An 11,791-nucleotide genomic window follows, 5' to 3' on the forward strand; every position below is an offset into this window, starting at 1 on the left:
TAATCGCTAGCGGTTGGCACGTATTGTAAAATGAGCGATTTGTAACCGATTCGTATCAATTTGTGAACAGTATGTTTTCTAAATGCAAGCAATTAGCATTATAAACTACAGGGCAAGTGTCAACACCATATCGACATACAATTTCGGCACACTAATTTACAGAATGACACGTCTAACAATGGCAGAAGACATTTTCGAGTGTATTTCTAATGGAAGCGGCCCCGTGGCATTATTAATCAATAAACAACCATTTTGGTTCTTTCTGTTAGCTTTTATCTATTTGTCATCAATTTATATTTTTTTCGAATGTTCGAATGGTAAAACTGTATTAGAACATTCGTGTATAAACGAATATTCAAATATTCGGAAATTCGTTACCATCCCTAATATTTACCTTTAAAATATTTTTATACCAATTTTAACATTAATTTATACTCAATGACAAAAAAAAAACGATCTCTCTTTATTCTTTCTTCCTAAAATTTGAACCGTATTAAATCTCTTGTACACAATATAAAACGTAAAAATATGATGTTAATGTACGGATAGCGCATGTTTTGTGTGTTATAACATCTGCAAAATCCCGAGGGATTGGTTGATGCCCGAGCCCGGTAGTATACTAATAAACTAATTTACGAATAAATTATCCCTCAACGTCATTAAATTTCCATGAAACAAGCGCGAACGTCTGCGCTGTATTTATCATGTTGACGTCTTTTCCGTTCGAATTATCCCTTTGGGGCCGTAATGCTTTTTCAAGTTAACACAGAATACACACATATATATATAAAAGGTGTTTTAACAGCACGTGCGCGCGAGAATCTCATCTCATCTTATTGTTAACACACGCTTTCTCTCCTGTTAAAATATCCCCCAACCCTCCCGAAAAGTGACAAGAACATCAGTTTTATGCTAGAATGAATTATAATCAATTTGTGGATCCAGATGCATGTGAGGCTACTGCGTTAAATGTGTATTCAAAGCTTTAAGAAAAAAGCTTTGGACAAGTAGACTGGTTGCGACAGTATGTTTTGTTAATCAATATCAGCATGAAATGTCAGTTATTAATAAATAAAAATGATATTAGTACGATATAATTTGTGTAGATATTGCACACAAATATAAATATTTTTCGCCTGTGTACTTGTGGTCGTTCAATCTACGTCTGATTAGTTTCCGTGCGAGTCGAAGTCTCAGTGTCACCGTCAACGTTGGTCACGTGAATATAGACATTTGATAAAAACACAGATTCCAAAGAAGACAAATGGAAGCAACGGGGAACAAACATTAAAAGGCAAACACAAAGCACACAAATTGTCACAGCACAGACCGTAAGAAGGAAACACTTCCCTGTTTACAGCCTGCCAACGATCAACAGTGAAAAGCTACAGGGGGTTTAAATCAACTGAACGGTTACCCGTGAATATTTTAAACACTAATAACAAATTTAAACAAGTCTATTCCTTAAACTCACCTTATCACATGTTAGACGTTGCAGCAGTGAAATAAAGCCATTACATAAATTTGATAATACACTAGTGTAATAAAGCTTTGACATTGACATAGTTTATTTATAGGAGACGTTGGGCGGAGTTACTTGGGCTATAATAGGTAAAAAAAAGAAGATTTATTGATGTTTCATCTAGAAAAGCTTACATGTGATTAAAAGAATATTAAATCAGTATCTTTCCACATTGAATTTATTAAACTCGTTGAATAAATTTGATAAAATGGCCGAAAGAGCCTCGCATATTATTATTTTATTCAACTCGTTTAATAAATTCAGTATGAAAAGAGACTCATGTAATATCTTCTATTAAACTAGCAGCAACACGAATTAATTGGAAGCTACCTTTGTTTGGTGAAAGAAACGTTTTGTTATAGGCCATCGTTCAATAGCAGAATTAAAGCTAGATGTTTTAAAAGTAAACCCTTGTGATACTGAAAAAAATTGCCTTTTGCTGAACAGCAAAATATCACTGCGACATGATATATAGTTCCTAAAATTCTTACCCATTCATCTCGAAACATACTAATCAAAAGCGACACTTGAAGTCAAACAGATAATACATTATATATTATTGCGATGATATCGGTATGCATTTAGGGAATTTAATGTGTATTGTTATGTCTTCTTGTTAATTTCATATTCGTTTTGAAATAGCATGGAACATCTGACTACTGAATCAGCTTTGCGTTTAAAGTCTCAAAAGACAGGAAGAAAGAGATGGCACGATATTTTGTACATAATTATGTACACAAGCAAACTTTCCTTTAAACTATTAATTCAGGCCCTCAGGGGAAATTAGAGAAACAAGTTGCTTTTATAAATAAATTACTGTCATAACTGTGTTGATGAGAGACTCATGTTCGTAAAGAAATCCAGTTTCTGGGTTTGACGTAAAACGGTAAAAATTACATTACGAGAACCTCTCTAGAGATCTGTAAGCTATATTTGTCTAAGTATGATAAATACTACAAGTGACTACATTGAGAAAATCACGACAAATTGCCTAACCTTAAACAGAAATGAAATAAATCTGAAAACTTAACTACAAAAACGGGTGAAGCATGGCCTACAAACTCATCGAGCTCAGAAAAAAACACCCATTATCATTCTTTTTATTTTCACTTTCCTCATTACTATTATTGTTATTACTGCTATCATTTATGCTATTTTAGTTTTGCAACTATTGGTATTTTTATTATTATCATGTATATGTGTCAGCGTGCGCCTCTGTGTGGGTAGCGTATTTTCAACGATATTTCCATCATATAACTTATAGTACTTGTAGCAGTAAGCTTACAGTAATATAAATAATATAAAGGAATATAAAGATACTCCATCCAGTCACATTATATATTAGACCAAGCGAGGAAGGTACTAAAACACTTTTCACGCCATTGGTATTTACAGGGCAGGGAGTGAATCCAACACCTCCAATGCGCTGAGAGTGTACTCCAACACTTGTCTACGTAGGCGTTATCAGTTTCATAATTATTTTTTGTAATCTTTATTTTTTGTTTGAATATGAAAATGTAAAATATATAGTTAAAAATACAAACGACTGCTGACTTTAAATATAACAGTACTTACAATAAAATCTTTAAGATTTTATTAGTTAATATTTTGGTGGTAGAGCATTGCTTTCTGTCAGTTGAACATCTAGATACCTAGGATGAACCATCGACCTTCAGCAACTGAGCTTGATGAATTCCTCACGCGATAAATCTCTACACAAAAGGCGAATATCAATCCAACAAGGGAAGTGATTCGTGGCTAGTGACCTTACCACCCGGCAACGTAGTCTTCAATCTACAGTAGAAACTCGATTCGAGTTTTCAGATCATTTTTCACAAATTTCTGAGAGGATTTATATATTATATTCTTATTTATTTCATCTGAATGTATCATGTTCAATATCTCGCAGTTTTTTTCCCCCAAATCTGCATTGTATATCTCTGTAATATATTAAAACTGAATTATTTCTAACAGAGAGACATCACTTAAAATACTACTTTATTATAATGAAAAAAGTATTTCGCTTTTCGTGGCTTTTATAAATCATGGAACATGCATCATGTGACTATTGATTTTGATAATTAAAACCAATACCAATATTGATTAATAAGAATGAGAATTTTTTTCATATTAAAAAATGCCATATGAAAAACCACCTGCACACCAATAGATAAATTAAGTTTTACACTTAATAAGCTTATCTTTTATAGCTAATATACAATGGTTTTCAACCTACTTAGGCGACATTTTTTATTGCTAGTTGGTAAACAAAACATTGTCACCTGCTTGAGATTATGTTTTTAAAATAAATTCAAAGTGATAACACATTATAAGTTTTGACAGTTACCGTCCGGTTTTCAGAGATTTTTTATGTATAATATACCTTTGTGGCCATGAAAAACCGTCCGGTTTTCAGACTTCAGAGTTTCCGGTATTTACAGTTCTTTTTGAATTGAACTTATAAGAAAAAAACTTGGGAATTTGAAAATCTTCAGAAGATTCCCGTTTTTTGGAGGGTCCGGTTCTCGGAATTTATACTGTACTAGTATTTGAAATTCCCCTGGAAGCATAAAAACTAATTTACCAAATATATAACAGACACGGTTTTATTGTGTCTGTTCATACGAGGTAATGGAATGTGAAACGCACGTCACCTTCCCCACCCCCTCCCCACCCCACCTCCAAGAAAAATATTAAATTAAAAGTAACAACACTGTGTTTAAAATATGTGTTTTTTTATATTTGATATAGAGAGACTCTTACTGTTGTTTTGAACGCAAACCTTTTTTAAGAAGGCGATTTGGAAGCAAATAACACAACCTAGTAAAATATTTGCAGACTTGATTTGATGATGTCAGTTTCTGGGAGTGAATTAAGTGTTGAACACCCCTTACAGCCAACACAGCCCACCCACTACCCAACGCATCGGCTTAAGTAGAGTGAATGGGGTCCATGTGTGCAGGAAATATAACAGCATTGACAATAAGTACATGAAGAGATCGAGATGCGATTGTAAATATTAGAAGAGCCTTTGGAAGCCTATAATAAACCAGCCAAGCACAATGATAGCAAATCCTGTTTAACCCTTAGCCTGCTGGCGGCAAGTGATTCAGCCTTTGCGACCAGTGCAGACCAAGATCAGCCTGCACATCCGTGCAGTCTGATCATGGTCTGCACTGTTCGCTGTTCAGTCAGTAAATTTTCAGCGAACACCCCTTTTAACAGTTAATGGTTCTGTCCAAATTGAAACATGGACAAGTTCATTATAGAAATTTAGCAGGGTAAGGGTTAATGACTGGATTATGGAAGGAGTTGAAATTCGTAACACCATCCATGCCCTCTAGCACCGGCTTTTTCAATTGGAATTCCGTTATACATGTACCTTGAATAAAACTGATGATGCTTATAGGGGAGAAGATAATATAACAAGACTAAGTCTTGTTTACGGAAGCTACAGAATACTTTTAACGATGACAATAACCATTTACATTTATGCATTATTAAATATTTATTCTACTGTAACGATCTCATTCTGGTGTTTCTTTTCTTATAATATATAGAATTATGACATACGTTAAATTTTGTTTATAACTCTGTTATCAAATAAAGCATTCATTGTACACTTTTCTCACGGCTTACACTTAAAACATATTTTATAAATACCAAAGAGTTGCTGTCAGTGACATAAAAAGTATATCCGTCAAGGAAATGAGAAATAGCAGAAAATGTTAAAACTGATATCATATATTTGTAACAACCTATGAAGAACTTTGTTAAATTAATAGTTTTAAAAGTTTTTCAGATGCTTTACTCTTTTCAAAGCATTTCTCTGACTCTTCAGGGGTACTTCGCTACAAATAGGATAAAAAAGGGTCGCTGTCATCAGATGTAATTTTAAGAAGTTAAACCAACCGGAAGATTCCGTTATTGATGCAAACAATATACGCGAGTAACTTTTTTAAATCTATATAAGAACTGGATTGTAATTTCATTATTAATAATAATTAACGTGTTTGTAGTAAGTTAAGTTAATAAATATCTAAAAAGTTATTTTAGTTTAAAATTTATGCAATCCTTAACTTTAAAATAGCACACAAGTTAGTTTAGGCGACAATACCTGGGGTCAAAAAGCATCAATACATGTCGAAATAACCTTAATTTCGCTTCAGTTGGAATTAGGCGGCATGAGGGATGATTCGCATTTCTTTACTTCTTATAAACTCAATAGACTCAATCTATCCAACTGTTCTATTATTAAGCTTGAATATAATCTTACAGATTTCATTCTTGAATACATGATATAAGTGAGGAGTGCATGATATAACTGATGAGTACATGATATAACTGATGAGTTCATGATATAACTGATGAGTACATGATATAACGGATGAGTACATGATATAATATAACTGATGAGTACATGATATAACTGATGAGTTCATGATATAACTGACGAGCGCATGATATAACTGATGAGTACATGATATAACTGACGAGTACATGATATAACTGATGAGTTCATGATATAACTGATGAGTTCATGATAAACTGACGAGCGCATGATATAACTGATGAGTACATGATGTAACTGATGAGTTCATGATATAACTGACGAGTTCATGATATAACTGATGAGTACATGAAATAACTGATGAATTCATGATATAACTGATGAGTTCATGATTTAACTGAAGAGTACATGATATAACTGATGAGTTCATGATATAACTGATGAGTTCATGATATAACTGACGAGTTCATGATATAACTGACGAGTTCGTGATATAACTGACGAGCGCATGATATAACTGACGAGTACATGATATAACTGATGAGTTCATGATATAACTGATGAGTACATGATATAACTGATGAGTTCGTGATATAACTGATGAGTACATGATATAACTGATGAGTACATGATATAACGGACGAGCGTATGATATAACTGATGAGTACATGATATAACTGATGAGTACATGGTATAACTGACTAGTGCATGATATAACTGATGAGTACATGATATAACTGAAGAGTACATGATATAACTGACGAGTACATGATATAACTGAGTACGATATAACTGACGAGTACATGATATAACTGAAATATCTAAAAGTGCATGATATAATAGCTTTGCTTTTACATTGATACATAAATATCTTTTTAGACATAAGACGGGTATGAAGATGAGATCAGATTTAGCTTACATACATGTATCAACATATTTAGCTTTCATAGGCCCTTGAACGGACTAGTTACTGTTTCCCTGTATGATGTAGTCAAAAATGGGTGCTTAATGAAATTTTATTAAAACAGATATTATATAAAATAGCTTTGTGTCAGCAATACTTTGCCTTCAGTCCTATACTATATATCCACGTTTATTCCACAAACAAACAGAGTTTTGCTGTATGATTAGTATACAGACAGGAATGAAACAATACTACAGTGACATTTTCTACATCTATGTAAAACTTTACGACTGTCTTTCAGTCAGCCGACTTATTTCGTTCCGAAAACAAAGGAACATCTTGAACTCACTTAGAGTGTGTTTTTAGTCAGTATATTGTTGTATTTGTGACTATGTATGTCATCATGGGCATTTTAGCATATTTGATTTGAAATGAAATGTCTGTCTGTCTATATAAGTTAATTGTAGTTAATTAAAAATCTTTAAATCTTCAAGAGAGCTACATAGTGTTACACTGAATATCAGAGGATCCAATTAATCTTAGTATATTAATTAAATTTCGCTTCAGTCGGAATGAGGCGGCTTGAGGAATGTTTCGCATGTCTTATATAACCACTCATAAACTTACTAGAATTGAAAACAACAGAACAACTTGAAAATCACTGAGGGTGTGGCTTTACTCAGTATATTAGATAACTGAACACTTAATTATGTCATTGTTCAGTTTGCAAATGCAAATGTTTTATACAAAAAAAAAAATGACTCTCTCAAATTTGAAAATGATCAACCATTTTAATGGTAAACAAAGTTTAAATTTTAAATGTAGGATATACGTAGTGGTTTTAATAAATCCGATTGGTAAGAATAGCATCGGAGAATATCTACTTATAAATGGAACTATCTGATGACAATATTTTTTGATTAAATATATGATATCTGAATGTGCCATAAACGTATCATTTGCTTAAGACTCCATTTTGGTCGCCATCTTTAATCCTCCATAAAAATTTTGCCCAATGATGACAGGGTGTCATCAAACGGATTCAACATTTTCACCATCAGGGTAACTGAAAATAGTAAAAACATTTTCTATCTACCCCAAAACAAGGTCTCACTTGGTCTCGTCAGGACTATTGTTAACTTGTTACTTTTAACCAAAGTGAAATTAATCTACAAAAAACAAAATTATAGTTTTCATAACAATATCCAAAACTGTTTAAACGCACAGGTAGCAACGGAGTAGTAAATGGCACTAAAGAAGACGGTGAACACGAGATGAAGGAGTGCATTCAGACGGAAGACGGCGACATAAAGTTTGAAGATGTTAAGACAGGTGAATACATTATCACGTATCAATAACTGACAGCTGATAATAAAATTGCAACACCTTTTTAACTGATGGTTTAAATACATAACAATATGTTAAATGTGTTATAATAGTTATAGTGTTTTGTCACCATTGGGGCCAATGGAATAAAAGCAAGCAGAGTTTTTATCTCCACATATGGCACTGCTGTATAAGAGGGTAAACAGTGCTACCAAAAGTTACTGTTTACTACAGAAGTATTTATTATGCTGAGAGCATTTGCTTAAATATTAGAGATTTTAACCGATTTTGATACTTTTAAATTTTACGAAATTGGTTAATTGGTGTAGCGTACATTTCTCGTTAGGTTAATTGTAAAATTCTTTTCAAAAAGAAACCTTTATGAAATATTTAGTGTTATTTTTTAAGTGCAACAGATTATTATTATTTATTTTAACTCTTTTAATTTACACCTTCATTGACACAGCACAATAATGTGTTGGAAATTTAGCAATAAAACTCATATTTAGCAGTTGTTTAAAGGTGGCTAAATAACAAACGATCCTTATACATTTTTGTTTAAATTTATTTGTAATGTTATTCGGAACTAAACAAAGCAATACATTCATGACAACACTAAAGTATTCATTGATTGGGTACTATTTACATACTGGAAAGTGTAAAGTGCAGAAGATATATTATTCTACTGGTCTTTTTATCAATTTTACATTAAACTTTTCTTTTAGTATGAGTGTATATAAATGTTACCATACTTAAAAGAACACTTTCATCTTCATGTACAGCTTTTTACTCAGCAATTTAAAGAAAATATTCATACACAGGTAATACAATTTCCAATTTCAGAATTTTGCTCCTCCTGAGAGTCACACTTTTGAATAATTTATTAATCTTATTTACTTTTGGACATTTGCAGTTCTTAACAATATCATCTGAGACACAAAATATAATTGAAATTGACCTCTGCAACAAAACAGAAATTAAATTTGGCATAGTTCTTATTTCATTGTTGCCATGAAATAGACACATTCTAGCTAGATAATAAAGCAATGGTAACAAGATCTGTAGATTTCAGTTTAAATGTGGTTCCTACCCAAAACTTTGCAATGGTAAAACATACAGTTCCAAATTTCTGAACATTGTGTCACCATAATGTTGCAGCAATTCAAACTACACTTCTTACATCTTTTGTTTTTAATTTTTTTTTCTTATTTTTTTTTTTTAATTTCTTGTTGTTGTTGTTGTATTTTAAAGAGTATTATTGAAAGTTATTTGGCTAAATCTATACTTACTTAATGCAAAGTGTGCTAGACTGTTTCATGATAACTTCAAATTAAATTAAGTGTTGGTACCTTTAATTGTATCAATGTTGCTTAAAAGCTTTTGAATTTTGGTGTGCTTAGCATTTTGACAATAGATCTATAAAGATATTTTATGTAGTTTAATAACAAACGATCTTTATGTATTTTTGTTTAAATTTATTTGTAATGTTATTCGAAACAAAACAAAAGAATTCATTCATGACAATACTAAATTATTCATTGATTGGGTACTACCGTATCAGAATGTATATCATATTGGAATGTGTAAATGGCAAAAAAATATATTATTCTACTGGTCATGCAAAGCGAACTTGATAGTAACGCAAGCATCAATTTATTTTACACGGTAGACTGATTTTCCAGTTTTACACAAATTCAGATATCTTTAACGGTTTACCGAAGTACTTAATGTTTCAATTCGCGATAAAATACTGAAAAATAGCATTACGAACACTCACTCATACTGCTATTCACCACGGGAACGTCGACTTTTGGAACACAGCTAATGTCACGATGACTTCTCATATGGTATTTTGTAGAAACCATGCGTATCAACAACTGTAATGAATTACTTTACTGTTTTGAGTTGATAAAAATTGGATTACCTAGATTGCCAACGGAGGATTCGCGCTGTTAAACATGCTGATAAGTTTTGTAGCAAATCAAGTCCATTAAATACGTTTATAGCAATATAGCTTGGGAGCTATCGCGTCTATTTCGTACGGCAGTATTTGCTTTTTATAGTACACTGCCGTTTGTAACCCCGCTCGAAAATATAGCCACATATACCAAATTATTCCATGGTTTAAGACAAAATCAAGACATATGCATCTCTTCTGGCAACAGCAACTGGATCCAGAAATGACGTCATCAGTATGGCGACCGACAATGAAAATAATACTGCTAAATAATGTCTGAAGAAATCAATAGAAAGGGTTATAATATCGGATGCCTTACCATCAGACAAGCTAATTCGGCATTTTCAATACTTATATTTACACCTTTAAATAAGACAAATATATATAACCCATTTTACTAGTGTTTTTTTTAACCCAACCCGAATATCTTACAATACATTTTTACCTGTCGCTTTTACCTCTTGATATTCATTACATTTGATTTTTTTTTTTAATTTGAAAAACAATTATTTCCAAAAATTACAAGAAATATTGTTTGAGAATATGCGAATACAATTTACCGAAATCTGCTTTAAATCATTATACAGAATGAAAAAATTGATGAAAAGTCAATATAAATCAATATTGGTCCATGCAAATTGTGTCTATAACTATTAGATTATGTGCAGTCTACATATATTAAGCCATTACAACTTGTTCAGATTAAAATATAATCTACAATGAGGTCAGGCATGTTTCATTCAATGCAAATGTTCATGAAAGTCTTCTTAAGTATTCAAACTTATTGATAAAAAAGTCTATCTTCATTCAAACTTGTACTCCAACACTCAGTTTGCCCCAGCCCCAAAATAGCAAATTCATTTACACACGAGAGTGTTTATAACTATATACATTTAAAATCTACATGGTGTCTTCGTAATTTCGACGCATAGTACAGTTTTTGATGATAGTGTGATACACTTTGAGAAGTCATCATGATTTCGAAGGATATCAGTTTACGTTAGATTCTTTTTTTTTTTTTGTCATAATATTAATTAATTGTTATACATTTTTTTTTCTTATTTATAATTGTTTTTGTTTTTTAATTGTATTTGAGATGTTTTACTTCTATGCGAATTTTTTAGATATTTTATGTCTGCACTTATTATAAAGTCACACTTTTAATTTATTCATTCATATGTATTAACAGCACTTTTGAACATTTGCAGTTTTATGTGTTCTTAATGATAACGTCGTAGAAATTGATTTTGCCATGACAGTACTTTTTAATGATGCCACGAAATAGACACATGCTAGCTAGATAATGAAGCAATGGTAACAAGATCCGTATTTGGTTTTATTCCCCACAACTATGCAATGGTAAAACATACGGTTCCAGTGTTCTGAAAATTATTCTACCATAATGTCGCAGTATTTCAAACAACACTTTTAACACTTTACTTTTTTGCATGTTTCTGTTGTTGTTTGTTTGGTCTTTTTTGTTTTGTTCTTTTTTAAGTGTATTTTTAAAGTTATTTGGATTAATCTTGTGAGGCATACAATGTGTGCTAGACTGCATCAGGATAAACTTTGATTAAGTTAAAACTAAATGTTGGTAACTTTAAAGATAAAAACTTTATGATGTAGTTTAATAACATACGATCATTATATATTTTTGTTTAAATTCATTTGTGACGTTATTTAGAAAAAGTACATTCGGGACAACACTAAAGTATTCTTTGATTTGGTATGACCGTATCAAAATGTACATCACTCTGGATTTTGTAATGCAAAACGAGCTTGATAGTTTAA

The sequence above is a fragment of the Mercenaria mercenaria genome, chromosome 15 (genome assembly GCF_021730395.1).
Source record: "Mercenaria mercenaria strain notata chromosome 15, MADL_Memer_1, whole genome shotgun sequence".
Classification (NCBI taxonomy): Eukaryota; Metazoa; Mollusca; class Bivalvia; order Venerida; family Veneridae; genus Mercenaria; species Mercenaria mercenaria.